This window comes from Neophocaena asiaeorientalis, unplaced genomic scaffold (assembly GCF_003031525.2).
Source record: "Neophocaena asiaeorientalis asiaeorientalis breed wild unplaced genomic scaffold, Neophocaena_asiaeorientalis_V1.1 scaffold567, whole genome shotgun sequence".
NCBI lineage: Eukaryota > Metazoa > Chordata > Mammalia > Artiodactyla > Phocoenidae > Neophocaena > Neophocaena asiaeorientalis.
In genome coordinates, this window is record NW_020173728.1 from 1,651,141 (window position 1) to 1,670,313 (window position 19,173).

Consider the following 19,173-nt stretch of genomic DNA (forward strand, 5'->3'; position numbering starts at 1 on the left):
TTGAGTTTCATTTCACTCATTGTAGTCTGTGCCCATTGCCAAGGATTTATTCTTCCAGGAAATGTGAAGGCAAATTTCTTGGCATTTGTTTTGCTATATTCCCCAGACTCGAAAACTCATTAAGTAGCCATTCCTGATGGCAACTGGAGATGTAAATGAAATGCCCTCCCTGCTCACTTTAGTATTTGGTTGAGACAGCCCAAATGTTTGGCAGTCATTAAAACTTTCCCAAGCAATATGCATAGCGATAAACCAAAGTTGTCAATGCACGACATCATTAAAGGGAAGACAGTAGTCACCATTGGGGTGGGGGGGGAAAGGAAATCAAGTTTGCATGGTGGAATACACTCCATTCCAAACTAGGGCTTCGTCTCCACTTTTTGGGGCGGAGGGAGTTTGCACAATCTTCTTATGGAGTTTTTAATCGAGTTGCTATTCCACTCTTTCTTTTATGGAGCCATAGAAGTGTCTGTAATGAAAGATAACAATGGTGGTTTGCAGTGGCTATGTCCAAATAAAATATGACGGGTCTCTCGTAGGGCCTGTATGTACAAGCAGAGGGAGCTCCGTAACAAGCCACGTTATGCTCTCTGTCGTGCATGCTGATTGCAAATTGTGTGGGTTATCCTCGATGCCATAAGAAAAAGGTGTGTGTGTGTGTTAGAGAGAGAGAGAGAATTTCTTTCTCCCAACTGATTATGAACCTCGTGCATAGCAAGCATTGGAGAAACGACACTCAGATTTCCTACAGCAGTGTGCGCGCGCACACACACACACACACACACACACACACACACACACACACACGCACACACACTCTTATACACTGACAGGCTAATGGCTACTTTCCCAAAGAGTGGTTAGAAAGAAGTAGTAAATGGGACTGTGTTGATGCCTGGAGAAGACCCGGGCAAAGATCAAGATACCCTGCAACGTATCGGATAACACATAATTGGCGGGTCACAGCCAAATGAGTGCAGTCACGCATCACCGGGCAGCCTTTGCCGGTGATAAAGACACTTGTAAACAATTCAGTCGCAGAACATGGCAATAATATGTTGATCCGGCGTGTAATGAGGTGTCCCTGGAATCAGTAAGCAGTCCTGGAGAGCAGGGAGCAAGGGCAGTGGCTGTCTTTTTGATGACCTTTCCTCACCACCGAGGACCCCAGCTCCCCTGAAGAGGACTTTTCTCATTTTGCAGCCGGCTCCGAGTGTCAGAACTTCCATTCGCAGCCAGCAAATGAACAGCCGGGCCCTGCATGCTAATGAAGTCCAGGCTATTTTGCACCTTTTCATCCGCACATTATGCTCTTGACTCTGGAGAAGGTGGGAATTAGGCCGGACCCCGGTGTCAGACTGCCTGATGGCTCGGCTCCGGAAAACTGGTAATTGAAGCTGATGAGTGATGCGAGGGAAGCCGGAATTTGGAAATAAACAGTTTCAAGCACTGCATGTCATTTCTAGAGAGACTGCTGAGAGAATGGAAATGAGCTCCGTTTCTTGAATCTAATGCAGTTTCTCAGCAGGAAAAACATCGTCTTTTAGACAACAATGCCAGTCATTAAGATTTAAATGTTCTGGCGATAATAGAACTGGCCTCCTGGTTCACAAACAGCACTTTTGTAAATGTCTTTCAACACCCAGATCTACATTTAATCCACGCCCAAGAAGATAACTGTGTCGGAAAGCGGAACCAACTGCGATTCTTAGTCTATAAATATCATTCATAAGGAGAGACAGGAAAACAGTCAAATTGTTTGCCAACCTGTCACATAGCATTGCCTATCAGCGCCAGCAAAAATGGCAACTCCCTGTTCAAACAATGAAAGGACATTCAGAAGTCTGCAATAAAACACCCGGAAGCCACAATTTTCATGTTTATTTTTGCACTGCTGTATTTCTTTGCAGCAGAAATATACCAAATAATATACCATGCTAGCCTTTTATGCAGAAATGGCATGAACGTTCCCTCCCTTATATGCAGGATCTCTGCTTGGAGAATGATCTGTATATTTAATGTTGCAACACAAGGTCAAATCTGGACGCATTCGCTTTTAGTCTTTTAAAAGAAGTTCAGTCATTGCATGTTTATTTCACCTTCTTTTACATTACTAGGTTGTCACAGAACCTGGGACCAAACATGACATACTGTGTTGGTGTTCTCTCCTCAATCTGCTGAGATGATTTGGACCCCGTGTTGATGTACGCAAAAAGAAGGGCTTGTAGCCCATACACAGACTTCTGTGGTTTAAGAGGCTTTAAAAATCAGGTTTACTAGACATCTCCCCCAGTCCAGTTCTTCCTGGGCAGGTGAAACACCTTCAGGGAGAGAATTACGAGCCTGGAGAAGAAGAGAACAAGGCGAGTGGTATTTATCATGGCAGGCCCGAGTGATTCATGAATAACCATCACTTTGCCCTCTTCTCGTTTCTCTTTCCTACCAGAAGTGAGAGTTCGCTATTTCGGGCCTTTTTCAATTTAATGGTGACATGCAGGATTCTCACAGGCAGTCTCTGGTTTGTTAGCGACATCAAGGATATCAGCACAACTCAAGAGAAACCGAAGACAGCTGGGGTGTTATTGTCACTTCAGTTTAAAGGTAGCAAACCTATCTTGCAAAGGATCAACAATGAATTACTTCAACATTTCAAAAATATAGATAAGCAATGCATTTCTAATAGCGTACTTGTGGATCCTGGATAGATCAATGAATATTCAGCAATCCTTTGCACGAAATGTATGAAAGAGAAAAGGGATAAATCTTTAACACACACACGCACGCGCACACACACGCAGGCACACGCACCCCTCACTGTGACAATGTCACCCCATTCTGTCGTTATTTCTGTGTCTCGTGGGGTCTCCCACGACATAATGGCTAAAAGACAGGGAGAAAATTGGGGTCACTGCAATGCAATGATGATAACTACAAAGCTCTCCGTGCTCGGTGTACATGTACGCTGGGAATTCAATATTTATACGGTGATTCCTCTGTGTCCAGAGCAGTGTTGGTTTTTTGAAAAGCTTTTATGTGTATTTCCTCACTGGACTCTCATTGCAAGCCTATGGCACTAAAGTCCATTTTATTAACATGTAAGAAAAGGGAAGTGAGAGAAATGATGTGATTCTTCTAAGGTCACACAGCAAATCCAGTGGTGAAGCTAGATTCGGAGCTTTCTGTTTTAAACATTTGCTTTGTTCTTGTCTATAAATCTGCGCTCTCCTGTGTAGGTGTTCTCAATAAAGAAAGTTATGCAGTATTAGGCTATTTCTACTTTTATCTTTCACAAGCACCATGTTTTTGGTTGGTGTTATGAAGTTGAAATTGTTGTGACTTGGAAGGGGGATGGGCAACTCCAACTGCTCTGAGGGAGAATAGCAAAACCAGGATTTTTCCAGTCTCTCCTGGCCACTGTTGGTGACTACTATAGTAATAGCATCCCTTTTGTGTGGATAAGAGTGATTCAGCATTGTTTGAGGGTCAAATACATGGGTTTGGCTTTGGTTCAAATCCTGGCTCCATCACGGTCTCAGTAATCACAGAAAAGTGGAGTGGGTTGTTTATCGATCATGTAACAGGAATTGCAGAAGTAGGTAGTCTAGGGAGGAACTGAATGGGCCCCATGATGCTATCAATGTCCCAGGTTCCTTTTGTCTTTCTACTCCACCTTTTTTAGAACATTGTTTCCATCTCAAGGATGCCTCATGCTCATATCGCACAGCTGCGTGCACAGCTGCAGCCATCTCGTCTGAAGGAGGGCAAGGCAAAGGGCCCTATTAGTAGGTCCTTCCAAGGAGCTTTGCAGGAGGCGGCTCTACCTTGTGTTTGTAGCTCTTTGCTAGGATATGTTGCTGTACACTGTACTCCAGATCACTTTCTCTGTCTCTCTCTGTTTCTGTCCTCTGTGTCTCTGTCTCTCTCTCTGTTTCTCTCTGTCTCTCTGTCTCTCTCTCTCTGTATATATATTTGTAATTGTACAGCTGATGGTCTGGAAAGGAATGCACCCAACAAATAATGATTGCTCAGAGCAGAAGAACTGTCAAAGGAACTTTATCTTTGACCTCTGTAATGATTTATTTAATGATTTTATAAATGTACATCTTTATTGCCATATTGTGATGAGGCAATTCTCTGTGGGTATCTCATATTGATACTGCATGTCTTATGAGGAGAGGCACTGACGTCTTTTGTTCCAGACTATCTGTTCAAGGATGTTTGTACAGCAAATAGACTTGGAAGACAGAGAGAGGGTTTTCCTCTGAGGCCAGGGCAGGTTTGTTTGCTGCCCAGTATAATAGAGATGATGGTTGCCTCTGGGACAAAAGTTGAGCAGTGTTTGCTTGCAGCTCCTTTCAAAGACTGAGATTTCCTAAGCTCGGTGTTCCTTGGGTCTGATGCCAACCCAGTGTGTGTACAGCACCCACCTGGGCCCCCCTCCATGTCACCCCATGATACTTGGGGGTCAAAGGGAGCTGATGTAAACATGAACCTCATGGTTCCTGTGAATAATAAAGTCCTTTGTCTCTGACCCTGGAGTCTCATATCTTCTGCTGGCATCCATGAGATCAAGGCAGGCTAAAATCTCAGCCCCTTCACAGTTCTCATAAATGTAACGTAAGTATTGAAAAGCACGCATACCATAAGTGCACAGTTTGATAAATTTTCACAAAGTAGATTCACATGTGTAACTGACACCAGATCTGGAAAAAGAACATTACCAGCAACACAGAATCTCCTTCATGCCCCGTCAGCCAATACCCTCCCAAAAGTAACACACATCTATCTAACAGCACAGATTAGTTTTGCCTGTTTTTGAACTTTACATAAGTTGAAACATATGATATGTATGTACTTTTTTGTGTCTAGATTATTTCTTGCAACATTATGTTTATAAGATTCATCCATATTATTACAGGTATTTGTAGTTCATCATAATAGTTGTGGTATCAATAAACCATAATTTATAGATCTGTTCTATTGGTTATGGACATTTGCATTATTTCTAGATTTTTTGCTATGTAATTATTTCTTTTTTCATTTTTATTGAGGTATAATTGACATATATCCTGTATAACTTTAAGGTGTACAGCATAATGGTTTGACTTACATATACTGTGAAATGATTACTGCAATAAATTTAGTTAGCATCCATCATCTTATATAGATACAATAAAAAGAAAAAGATTTTTCTTGTGACGAGAACTCTTAGGATCTTCTCTCTTAACTTTTCTACATATCATAGCATAGAGTTAACTACAGTCATCATGTATACCCACAGAGTTGTGCAACCATTAGTGCTATTTAATTCCAGAACGTTTTCATCCCCCCAAAAAGAAACCCTCCACCGTTAGCAGTCACCCTCCATTCTTCCCTTCCCCAGTCTCTGGTAACAGCTAATCTACTTTCTGTCTCTGTGGATTTGCCTTTTCTGGAAATGGAATACAATATATAGCCTTCTGGGTCTGACTTTTTTCACTTACCATAATGTTTTCAAGGTTCATCATGTTACAGCCTTTTTATGGCCAGATATTATTTTAGTGTATGGATATATCACATTTTGTTTAGCCATTCATCAGTTGGTAGACATTTGGCTTATTTTCACTTTTTGAATTATGAATAATGCTGCTATGGACATTTGTGTGCAGATATTTTGTATGGACATATATTTTCATTTCTCTTGGATATATACCTAGGAGTAGAATTGATGGTCATATAGTAATTCTATGTTAACTTTTCCAGAAATTGCCAGATTGATTTCCAACTTGGAAATTTACTATTACCATTATTTTACACTACCATTTTGTGAATGGTATGAGGTAGGGATCAAAGTTCATTTTTAAAAATAGATTTCTTGGGGTGATATATTCAAAATTCTGCGAGAAAGAAACTGCTAACCAAGAACAATTTACCCAGCAAATGTGTACTTCAAAAATTAAGGAGATAAAGATTTCCCCAGACAAACAAAAGCTGAGGGAGCTCATCACTGCTAGACTTGCTTTATAAGAAACGCTGAAAGAAGTTTTTCAAGTTGAAGATGAAAGGATCCTAACCAGTAACAAAAAAACATATAAAAATAAACAACACACTGGTAAAGGCAAGTGTGCAGTCAGATTCAGAATACTGCAATACTGCAATGTGGTGAAGTGTTAACCATTTAACTTTAGTATAAAAGTTGAGAGACAAAATAATTAAAAATAGCTAACACTATAATAATTTGTTAATAAATACACAACATAAAAAGATGTAAAGTGTGACATCAGAGCATAAAATGTGTATGTTGCGGGGGGAATAAAAGTTTAGATTTTTTTGTGTGATCAAACTTAAGTTGTTGTTAGCTTAAAATAGACTGGTATATCTATAAGATGTTTCAAATAAGCCCCAGGACAACTACAAAATCAAAACCTATAATAGATATGCACAAGATTTAAAAAAGGAATAAAAGTATACCACTATGAAAAATCACCAGTTCACAAAGGAAGACAGTAAGAGAGGAAGAAAGGAAAAGCAACAATAAAACAACCAGAAAAGAATGAATGGGATGACAATAGTAAGTCCTTACCTATCAATAATTGCTTTAAGTGTGAATGGATTAAATTCTCCAAACAAAAGACATAAGAGTGGCTGAATGAATAACAAACAAACGAGACCCAACTATATGCTGCCTACAAGAGACTCACTTCAGTTTGAAGGACACATATACGTTCAAAGTGTAGGGATGGCAAAAGATATTCCAAGCAAATGGAAACCAAAAGAGAGCAGAGGTAGCTATATTTATAGCAGCAAAATAGACTTTAAGTAAAAAAGAGACAAAGAAGGACATTATATAGTGATAAAGGGGTCAATTCATTGAGAGGATATATAATTGTAAATATATACGCACCCAACATTGGAGCACCTAAATATGTTAAGCAAATACTAATGGATCTGAAGGGAGAAATAGACAATAAAATAATAGTAGGGAACTTCAATGCTGCGCTTTCAACAATGAATAGATCATCCAGATAGAAAATCAAGAAGGAAACATTGAACTTAAATGATACTTTAGACCAAAAGAATCTAACAGACATATATAGAACATTCCATCCACCAACAGTGGACTACATATTCTTTTTATGTGCACATGGAACATTCTCCAGGATAGATTGTATGTTAGGTCACAAAAGAAGTTTCAGCCAATTTAAAAAGATTAAAATTATACTATCTTTTCTGATCACAATAACAGGAGGAAAACTGTAAAATTCTCAAATATGGGGGTATTAAACAACATACTCCTGAATAACCAATGGGTCAAAGAATTTTAAAACAATTTTCTGTCTTCCAGTAGTTGCCTCTCTAACTCTAATTAACATGGCCTCCCAATGTTCTTGATTTTTTTTTTTTTCGGTACATGGGCCTCTCACTGCTGTGGCTTCTCCCATTGCGGAACAACAGGCTCCAGACGCGCAGGCCCAGTGGCCATGGCTCACGGGCCCAGCTGCTCCGCGGCATGTGGGATCTTCCCGGACCGGGGCACGAACCTGTGTCCCCTGCATTGGCAGGCAGACTCGCAACTACTGCGCCACCAGGGAAGCCCTGTTCTTGATTTTTTATCTTCCCATATTTTCTACTGAACTTCTATCACATCACATGAGGATTTGACTGATGTCTATCCTTTTCTATCTTGCCCTCCTTAGTGTTGGTAGGTAGATCTTTTGTACTCGTCTGCTGATTGTCTTTACCAACCTTTCTTTGCCTTGTATTTTCTAATTTAAGCCACTCTACCATGTATTGCTGCTACTACGTACCCAAAAAAACGTTTTCTTAATGTATATGAGGCCAGACACTTTTATGTCACTTTTCTGGCTGTAAGTATTTTCTCCCTTTTGGATCGGAATGCATGTTTGTCTTTGATTCAATCTGCATCACTTCAATTAAAGGCCAGGAAAATAAAACTCACATGGGAATCCTTGTGTATGTGAAATGGAAGCTTCATCAAATATTAAACCACACACACACACACACACACACAAACACACACACAACCAAACTCAACACCTGACTCTTCCTTTTATCTGAGCAACAAGGGTGAGAGACTCTGAAATCCTCCCTGGGATCCATGTAAACTACCAAGGCAGTTAGGTAGCAAATGATCCTCAAAGTGGGCATCCTTCCAACAAATGTTTGCATTGATTTCGTTATTTCTAAAGGCTGATTGAGCCAGAGAGAGCAAAAGAATAAGGCAAAACCCATCTCATTTACTGCCCCCTGTCCTGTATTTCAGGATGAGAATGTGATATTGGATGAATTCTGTGATCATTTGGGGAATTGTAGACGGTCTTTCTTGGAGGTGAGACGTGCTGGTGGCTGGGTAAGACCAAACTGAGCCATGGAGTCAGGTGTCCAGAAGTTCCGTCTGCTGCCTGTTAGTTGTTCTTTACAACATTTGGGGATTAAGCTGCTTAAAACGGGTTAGAGACAACCAACCCACTTATGTTGACATAGTATCAAACATTTATTTTGTTTGAATTTTTAACTTGTAATTCTTCCACTTTTCATGCTGTGAAATGCAGTATGTCTCTTCCATATTTCAGATGAAGAAATGAGAGTGGGTTTTCACCGTGTGTTAAATAGAAATAAGGAAAGAATGCCTTATCTAAGAATTTCCTGGCGACTGAGGGAGGAGGACAGAAAAAAAGGGTGAGAAGAATCGGGGGATGAATGCAGTCAGGGTGTCCTGAGAAAAAGCCAGAGGCATGAGGAGAGCAGGATGAACTCATAAGGAAGCACCTTTTCATTATGAAGAAAATTACTCCTGACTCCTAAATGGAGCAGGATGAACTCATAAGGAAGCACCTTTTCATTATGAAGAAAATTACTCCTGACTCCTAAATGTAGGTAGCTATGTGTTAACAAGATTTTAATGTTGAAAATATTATTGAAAAAACTTACAAATATGGCTAGTAATGGGAGATTTAATAATATATTATCCAAGAAGAAATGGTTGATTTTGCTTATCTTAATTTTAGTAAAAGAAGACACAAAGGACCTGGAACTTAAATCATTTTGGCAAAAGGAATTAATCTTTTTGTTTACCCGGGGACTTGACATTGGTGAGCAATGGGATACTGGAGGATGAAAATTTTAACCTGATGCTGTCTGATAGAAATATGGTGCCAACCAGACACGTAATTTAAAATTTTCTTGTACCCACATTATAAAAAGTAAAAAGAAACAGGTGAAATTAATTTTTTTAATTTTTACTTTTTTCTTCCAGCTTTATTGAGGTATAATTGACATATACCTTAATATATATACAGTGCTGTATAGTTTAAGGTGTACAGCATAATGATTAGACTTACATACATCATGAAATTATCACACTGAGTTTAGTAAACATGCATTGTCTCATATACATACAAAATTAAAGAAATAGAAAAAAATACTTTTCCTTGTGATGAGAACTCTCAGGACTTATTCTCTTAACAACTTTCATATATAACATACAGCAGTGTTAACTATATGTATCACGTTGTACAACACATCTCTAGTACTTATTTATCTTATAACTGAAAATTTGTACTTTTGACCACTTTCTTCTGATTCCCCATACCCACACCCACCTTCACTAACCACAAATTCGATCTCTTATTCTGTTTGTTTTTGAAGTATAATTGACCTACAACACTGTTAGTCCCCATTACACAAGACAGTGACTTGATATTTCTATACATTTCAAAAGGATCACCAGGATAAATCTAGCCACAATACGTCAGTGTAAAGACATTACATAGTTATTGACTCTATTCCCCACACTGTACACGTCATACTGGTGACATTTACTTTGCAACTGCAAGTTCGTACCTCTTAATCTCCCTCACCCATTTCTTTCCTCCCCCCGAATCCTCCCCCCTTCTCTGTATCTATAACTCTGTTTCTGAAACAGGTAACTTAATTTTAATAATGTATTTCATTTCACCTAATGTATTTTAAATGTCCTCATTTCAAACGTAATCAACATAAAAATTATTAAAGAGATAGTGTACATATTGTGTATTTTTCACACTGATCGGCCACCACAGTTGAGACACGACATTTTTCATAGTTCATGTGATTTGCAGACAATTAAGCTGACCATGCTCTTTTCCCCATGGGGGCCTGGTGTGCAATGGCTGCAAACAGTAGCCTCGTCGGTAGCATATGCAGCCTGTTGCCTGTGTGGGTTGCCCTAAGGGGCCTTGGAGACAGCCCTTGCCCGGGACATCATGACTGGCGTGCTGTCCCCAATCTAGGCTCCAGACAGGTATGCACGGTGCCTTTGGAAAGCCTCAGGGCACAGTGGCCAGGGTCCACATTGGCCAAGTCATAATATCCATCTGCAGCAAGCTGCAGAACAAGGAGCGTGTGACTGAGGCCCTCCACAGGGCCAAGATCAAGTTCCCTGGCCGCCAGAAGATCCACAGCTCCAAGAAGTGGGGATTTACTAAGCTTAATGCAGATGAATTTGAAGACATGGTGGCAGAAAAGCATCATCCTGGATAGCTCTGGAGTCAAATATATCCCTAATCGTGTTCCTTGGACAGATGGTGGACAGTGCAGTTCCCTGCACTCATGAGAGCCTTGGTGCTGTCCCTTCTATACACACACCCACCAATAAATTCTACTTTCCTGTCCAAAAAAATGAAAGGTATCTCTACTCAAACAATAAAGTTGTGTTTCGCAGGAAAACATATTTACTCTCCTTTAGTTTGAAGACTTAAATTAATTAAAATGAAACAAAATTAAGGATTCAATTCCTCGGTGGCAGTAGCCCTATTTCAAGTGCTCAGCAGTCACACGTGGCCGTGGCCTGCTGTTATGGACTGGACAGCTCTCACCCAAGGGGGCCCCCGGGATGTTCATGCAGTCCAAGTCTGCTGCCAATCTTCCAGCAAGAACTTATTGGGTTAGAATAGCCATAGTTTGTGCACATCCTGGCTTTATGGGCTGAATTATGTGCCTCCAAATTCATGCGTTGAAGCCCTAACTCTGAGGTAATCACGTTACAATGAGGTCACTAAGGTGGGCCCTAATCCAATATGACTGGTGTCCTCATAAAGGGAGGGGAGGGAATTTGGGCACAAGGAGAGACATGATACCAGCACGCACACAGAGGAAAGGCCACACGAGGACACAGCGAGAAGGTGGCCGTCTGCAAACGAGGGAGATGGGCTTCAGAAAAACCAACCCTACCAACACCTTGATCTTGGACTTCCAGCCTCCGGAAGTGAGAAAATAAATTACCTCCACTAATATTTGCTATTATTTAGAGCATTGTACATATTTTCAATAACTTAAAAATGAATGCCTAGGGCTTCCCTGGTGGCGCAGTGGTTGAGAGTCCGCCTGCCAATGCGGGGGACACGGGTTCGTGCCCCGGTCCGGGAGGATCCCACATGCTGTGGAGCGGCTGGGCCCATGAGCGATGGCCGCTGAGCCTGCACGTCTGGAGCCTGTGCTTTGCAACGGGAGAGGCCACAACAGTGAGAGGCCCGTGTAACGCAAAAAAAAAAAAAAGAATGTCTATTCTTCCAATCTACTAATCCCCCCAGGAAGTACAACTTTTTCCAACTAGATTTAAATAATAAATCCACTCATGGTAGGAGATTCTGAAGCTGCCCAGTCTGTGGTATTTTGTTACGGGAGCCCAAGCAGCTAATAAGGCCCAACACACAGAGGGTTAAGAAAAATCTGGTAAGGGCTTCACCATTTCAGATGTGCTCTTCCCATTTTGTCACAGGCATCATACTTGAATGTCCCACAGATCCTTAGAGCTTGGATCTCTGAAAATCAATTTAAGAAACACACACGTCCAAGGGTGTGTGTGTGTGTGTGTGTGTGTGTGTCTTTAGCTGGCTTTGTGCACAAGTTTTTTTAGTGGCTGTTTGGCCAGGATGTTGCGTGTGTTTTCCATTTGGAAGGTGGGAAGTGAATGAGTCACACTGACAAACCACAGACACGCGGCCTTGAGGTTCAAAATGAAGTGTTGGTGGCCATCCTCTTGCCTTTGTCCATCACAGACGTGGAGCCTCTTCATCATCACCCACGTTGGTTAACAGCGTCTGTGTCTATGCTAATACAATCAGGAAACGAGGCAACCCATCTCTTCCTTTCCAGAGAGAACAGGGTGATCAGCCATTAGTGATTCACACTGATGAGCCTCCACTAATTAAGCAGAATGTAATTAGTGATTACATAATATTTGAGCTCTTGCAACTGTCATTAGTGTCCACGATTCACCAGAGACGAGCCCTCCTGAATGGAGTGTGATTGCCGCGGCTAAATCTAGTTAATCTGGGGTATCTTAATCAACACGGGATGTGCTTTAGGCAGCAGTTAAAAGCTCTGGTGACCTCGGAGAAAACCCTGCCATCCACCAAGGTCTGGATTGCTTACGATAGGGATCCTTTTCCAAAGAGAAATTTAATAATTAAATGGCCTGGAAAACTTGAGGGCAGAGTTATTGGATGATATTAACACATTTAGATTTTTCTGTAGCAGGTATGGTGACCAAAACGTTGTACTGGTGCTGGCCTTAATTTATGACACATCTGATATTGACTCAGGGTGTGTTATCTGCTGCAGTTATAGTAGTTTTTGTAATGTGGCTAGGAGAACAAGAGTAAGAAATAGTTCGTTATAAGAGGAAAGATGACTATTTATAATGGCCCTCTCAGAGCACACTTTTGAAAGTTCGTTTTATGGAACAAAACTTTAGAAGCGATAACATTAGAGTGATATTTTGCTTCCTGTAATAAGGAAAAGTTGGGTTCATGAGATATTACATTTCACTGTGTCCTGAAGTCAAGATGGATTTTCAAGGCATTTGTAGCAGGAGCTCTTGGTGCCCGACCCCGTGTTGCTCAGTCAATGAGTTCACCTGCAGCTGCATTGGACAGCTCTCACGTATACTGTAAACTTCCTACCCCAAGCATCTTTATCACCTTGTTTTTCTTCTCAAAGGCTTTCTTCAGCACCCCGTGAAGTTGGTCAACCCACTTGTAGGACAACCTATAAGTGTCAAGGATTCAACAACTCTGGGGTAAGTCTCAACAAAAGGGGGCTGGGAGTTGGTGGATCAATACCCCAGCTCCCCACTCTGAGGATGTGTTCCACAGGGTTTCTCAGAGGGTTTCCAGCACCATGGAGTCTATAGTGATAACCTGCTTGTAAGTACTGTTCTCCCTCCCTTGCCTCACTTCCTGACTCCTCCCTGTTTTCCCTGGGGTCACCTCCCGTGATGGTTAATTTTATGTGTCAACTGGGCTGGCCGCGCGGTGCCCAGATTAAACATTACTTCTGTGTGATCTGTGAGGGTGTTTCCAGAGATTAGCATTTGAACTTGTAGACTCAGTAAAGTAGATTGCCTTTCCCAGTGTGGGTAGGCATCATCCAATCCAGAGAGGGCCTGAAGAGAACAAAATGCAGAAAAAGAAATTTGCCCCCTTTTTTTCCTGCCTCACTGTTGCGCTGGGAGCCTTCCTAAGTCTCCAGGAAGGAGACAGCAGATCATGGGAATTTTCAGTCTCCATAATTGTGTGAGCCAATTCCTCATTATGTATAATCTCCTATTGAATCTGTTCCTCTGGAGAACCTTGACTAATCACCTCGCAAATAAACTACATGCACTCAAGCCCTTGCGCAGGGTCTGCTTTTGAAGAAACCCAACTAAAAAATCCTTCCCTTCTTACCCTCCTCCCAATCCCAATACTTCATCACCCTTAGAGAATGTAACCAACTGTGATAACTTCCAGTAGCCTCACTGTAGGTGTGGCAAGCCCTCTTGGTATGAAGTTTTTACCACTGAATTTATGTGAATTAAAACCTTTTATACCAACCATAATTTGTGCTTTAAGTGACAGTACACATAAATGGTTGTTTCCAATGTGAGATTTACACAGGTTTACAAATTTCAAAAGTCCGAGCAACTTAATATGGTCCAGTTTTTCATAAAATAATACGACTATTGAAGATCCAAGGAAAACAGCAACTCATGATTTATGGGATTTTCTCCTGTTTACGTATTTTATATAAATAATAAATATACTGGCATCTTTGCTTTGTAAGGTGCTTTCTGGTGGTTGTTTAAACAGCTCAGCCTTTCAGATATTGTTTTAGAAAAGTTCTGCTGAGTAATCATAACTGACACGAACTTAGATCACCACTTACTCTGTGCCAGGCACTGTGTTAAGCTTTCTGCTATAAGAGCTATTATCATCCCCACTTACAGGTGAGGAAAATGGGGCTTAAAAAGGTTGTGATGTCTTGCCTAAGGCCACATGACCTCTAAGCGGAGCAGGCAAGAGTCAGCCTAGGCACTCTTTACCTTAAAGGCCGTCATTAATTTTGAGATTAGAAAACTGCCCTTAGGGCTCTTCTACTCTGAGGGGCAGCAGGGGTGCTGGGATTTATGGCTCCTTGGGAAGAGACGTTATGGATTTATGTCTCTTTGAATGGCCCACACAATGTTAGATGGGAGCGGCATCTTGCCCTGGTCAGGACATGCACAGGAGGGACCTGTACTGTCCCCGTAACTCCCCTGTCAGATCAAACCAAAGTCATTGCCCAGCTGATTTGCTAGATACTGCACCTGGCCTGGCCTCCTTTCCTGTCCTTCTTCCCCACTCTCCCACGGGTTTTTCCTGGGCTGAGGACTCAGTAAGCCATTTCACAGGAATGCTCATCTCAGGGACCATTTCTGGAGAACCCAGTCTAAGACAGAACTTAAGAAAGAGTCTATCAGTTCTAGGAGCCAACATCACCCAGGAAGGTAAACCTGCAAGACCAACTTGAATTGGGAAGCATGAACAAGGTTTTTCATTATTTGAAATAAAATATGATTGAAATACAGTTGGAAAAGATTTGAATGTCTATCAATAATGGATGAATTGAATAAATTACAGCACATTCATACAACGGAATAATATGCAACCATAAAAAAGAATGAAGAGACTTCATTTTAAATTAGTAGAAGTAAATTCAATCTACTGAATAGGAGGAAAAAAAAAGAAAAAAAATGCACTGAAGAGAAAATGTAAAATAAGAAGGTAGAGTAACATCTAGTATATTACTAACTGTGATAAATATATGTGGCTTAAAAACAGACTCTTGGACTGTATTTTATTTTATTTATTTTTAATTTATTTTATTTATTTGGTTGTGCTGGGTCTTAGTTGCATCAGGCAGGCTCCTTAGTTGTGGTTGGTGGGCTCCTTTATTGTGGCATGTGAACTCTTAGTTGTGGCAGGCATGTGGGACCTAGTTCCCTGACCAGGGATCAAACACAGGTCCCCTGCACTGGGAGCACGGAGTCTTAACCACTGCACCACCAGGAAAGTCCCCGGACTGAATTTTAAAATCCAATGATATATGCAAGAGACACTCTTAAAGTGGAAAGGTAAAGAAAATTTGAAACTAATGGGATGAAAATGCTATACCAGGAAAATACAAATCAAAGTAAAGCTGGTGTAGCAAACTTAACATTCAACAAAATAAAATTCAAGGCAAAATATCGTTAATAACGAAATGTTATTTAACTGCAGAGGAAAACTAAGACAGAAACTATATATCTGTCCTAACTACATATAGCCCTTCTATACCAAGCAACAGCTGATAGAACAGCAGGGAGAATTGGATAAAGCATTAGTTGTTTTTGAGGCTTTAATATAGCGCTTTCAGAAACTATTAGACCAAGTAGATTAAAAATAAGATATAAAAACCAGAATAGTACAGTATAGCTTGAGCTCAGACATATATAGAGCTCTATATTGAGAAACAGAGAGATTGATTTTTCTTGATCACCAAGGAACTTTTTAATTTAAATTTATTTATTTATTTATGGCTGTGTTGGGTCTTCCTTGACGCACAAAGGCTTTCTCTAGTTGTGGTGAGCAGGGGCTACTCTTTGTTGCGGTGCGTGGACTTCTCATTGCGGTAGCTTCTCTTGTTGTGGACCATGGCCTTTAGGTACGTGGGCTTCCATAGTTGTGGCACACAGGCTCAGTAGCTGTGGCTCACAGGCTCTAGAGTGCAGGCTCAGTAGTTGTGGTGCACAGGCTTAGTTGCTCCACGGCATGTGGGAGCTTCCTGGACCAGGGATCAAACCCATGTCCCCTGCATTGGCAGGTGGATCAAACCCATGTCCCCTGCACCACCAGGGAAGTCCCCACCAAGGAACATTGTTGAAAAAAAATGTTGTACTAGGCCAAAAAGTAAACCTCAGTACATTCCAAATAACCAAATATTATATTTTCTCTATTTGGCTATTTTCTCTGACATAATGGGATCAATTAGAAATGAATACCATTTTTAGAAATTATAGCTAAAAACCTGATATATTTATAAATTAAAACATATATTACTAATTAACCCCTGAGTTAAAAATGAAATAAATAAGGAACAAAGGAATATTTAAAACTGAATGATAATTAAGCCCTCCTTTTCAAAATGTATGGTTCTTAGCTAAATATAGCACTTACAAGGAAGTTTTTCACCTTGAAATATTAATTAGGAAACCAGAAATATTAATAATAAATATTCAACAAAAAAAATCTGGAAAAAGCATAACAAGGTAAGTACAAAAGAAGAAAGGAATAAAGAGCAGACATTCATGAAAGAGAGAAAAAATAAATGAGTTCTGAAACCAAAAATGCGTTCTTTGAAAAGATGGAAAAGATAGTCTGACTTCTGACCTCTGCAAATAATGACAAAGAGTAAACAACTACAGACACACCAGAAACTTAAAGGAAAAGAATGTTATTATATATGTATGCAAGTGATTAAAAATCCTACATGAAATGGTTAAATTCCTAGAAAATGATATAACATCCCCAAATTTGTATACCAATAATAGATAACTTGAATAACTAATAACTATTAAATAAATTGAAATTATGGTCAAAGACCTATTTTTCCCCAAACCTCACATGCCTAGATGGTTAAGATAAATTCTTAAAAAGGTTTTGAAGGAGCCGCTAATTCTTGTCTTAAATAAGGTGTTCCAGAAGATAGTGGAAAAAATGTCTGCTTGAACCCTTTTATGGCATCATCTTGGGTCTAAGACTTGACGAGAACAATACAAAGAAAGAAGATCTTAGGTCCATTTCATTAATGAACAGAAACCCTATATAAAATATCGGTTAACTGAACCCAACAGCATATAGAAATATTTCAAGTTCAAGTAGGATTTATCCCAGGAAAGTAAGGATGGTACATTCTCCATAATAATTAACTGAAGGAGAAAGTCATGGGATTTTCTTAATTAACACAGAAAAAGTATTTGATATGGTTCAATACCTATTCATGACCAATTTAGCAAATCAAGAACAGAAGGGAACTTCCTTCAGCTGATAAAAGTTTTATACCAAAAGTTGCAGAAATAATTATACTTAATCGAAAATTCATTCCTTTTAATATAAAGACATTGTTTGAAAGTGTATAATGGGGTCATTGGCTGGAGGACACCAGGTAGAATTAATACAATAACACAATAATGAAAGCAGAGGGACTAACTGACCAAATGCCTAGACGAACGCTACTGCTGAAATTCTCATTCCTTTTTTGGAGCTTCCCAGAAAGCTAGAATTCTCTTCCATCCAGATACAAGACCGGAAGACTCCATTCCTGGAAATCTGAACATCCCCAAAGGAAAAATCCAAAAACTTTTTTCTTCTTCAGTATTGCCTTGGCTATTCTTGGCCCTTTTCATTTCCATATGAATTTCAGAATCAATTTTTGTTAGTCATTATTAGGAATATAATGGTTTAGTGGCTCATAAAAAATGGCCCTTGGTGTATTTTGTTATTCAAATTGAATCTAGCAAACAACAGAGTGAGACAAGTAGGAAATATCCGTACTTTCATTCAGCTCAACAGCAAAGCTCTGTAAAGCATAATTTGTTCTAATGCATATATCTTTAAATCTTCGGCATTGTTGGCTACGCATTTGCAGTCGTGACGCTCATAAAGGGGAGGCGTTTCACCTTCAAGCTCTCTTCATGTTACTGTAGCCATCTCTACTTGGCGTAAAGAAAAGGGCTTGCCCAACAACTGTTGGTAGCTTTTGGTTTTTCTTTATTGAGAAACTTCAATATTTTTCTTAAGCTGAGTGAAACTTTGATAACTTACTGGGTTGAGTATTTTAAAACTTCAAACACTACTGAAAAAAACTGTAGACGCTTTGCTTTTACACCCTGGATGCTGGCTGTATCCACATCCTGGTTATCACCGGGGCTTCATGCTACCATCTGCTGCTGTTATCAAACCACAACATAAACATAGGGTCAGGTTCATTGTCATCAATAATGATTGTATATCCTCATTTCCAGTACTTTTTCTTTTTTGCGGTATGCGGGCCTCTCACTGTTGTGGCCTCTCCCGTCGCGGAGCACAGGCTCCAGATGCGCAGGCTCAGCGGCCATGGCTCACGGGCCCAGCCGCTCCGCGGCATGTGGGATCTTCCCGGACCGGGGCACGAACCTGTGTCCCCTGCATCGGCAGGTGGACTCTCAACCGCTGCGCCACCAGGGAAGCCCTATAAGCATCTTTTAAAACTTTTTCTCAGTTACAAAAAACTCTATATAACGTTGAAAATGCCAGTATCTTTCTTTATATTTGGTTAATTTAACTAGTGTTGTCGTGAGGAAGTCTTCCCCTCATGACTTAGCAGTTTCCAAATAGGTGATCATTACACCAGCTGAAGCACCAACTGTGCATCTTGGATAAATTAAATCTCAGCCTTAGGATATGTATTCAATGCACAGAGATGAGCAAAAGGTTAACTATTGAGAAATCTGAGTATTTTTCTAAGGGTATTTATTTAGGATTTTAAATGAACTTTCAGCTGTGTTTCTGAAAGGATCTGCAAAAATATCCTAAACATTTTCTACACTGGCTCAGCTCACTTTCCTTTCCTTACATGAAAACCTGGTGTCATTGGCTCATTCCTAGAGTTTTTCTACCTGTCAGATGAGACACTGCTGATCTCAGTCTCATGACTTTCTGCTAAATTGAGTCGGCTTGACTGCTTGACACGAACTCAGGAAGTTTTATACAATGGAATATGACTCAGCCATAAAAGGAATGAAATACTGCCATTTGCAGCAATGCAGATGGACCTAGAGAATATCACGCTTAGTGAAACATCAGACAAAGATAT

General features: G+C 40.3%; 1 non-coding gene across 1 annotated transcript; it reads left to right on the forward strand.

Annotated features, from left to right (window-relative positions):
- The first annotated feature begins 10,094 nt into the window (after window positions 1–10,094).
- On the forward strand, window positions 10,095–10,229 carry LOC112403376 (small nucleolar RNA SNORA70). The gene has a single exon (XR_003003892.1). It is a non-coding gene; the product is annotated as a small nucleolar RNA SNORA70 (small nucleolar RNA).
- Window positions 10,230–19,173: the final 8,944 nt, after the last annotated feature.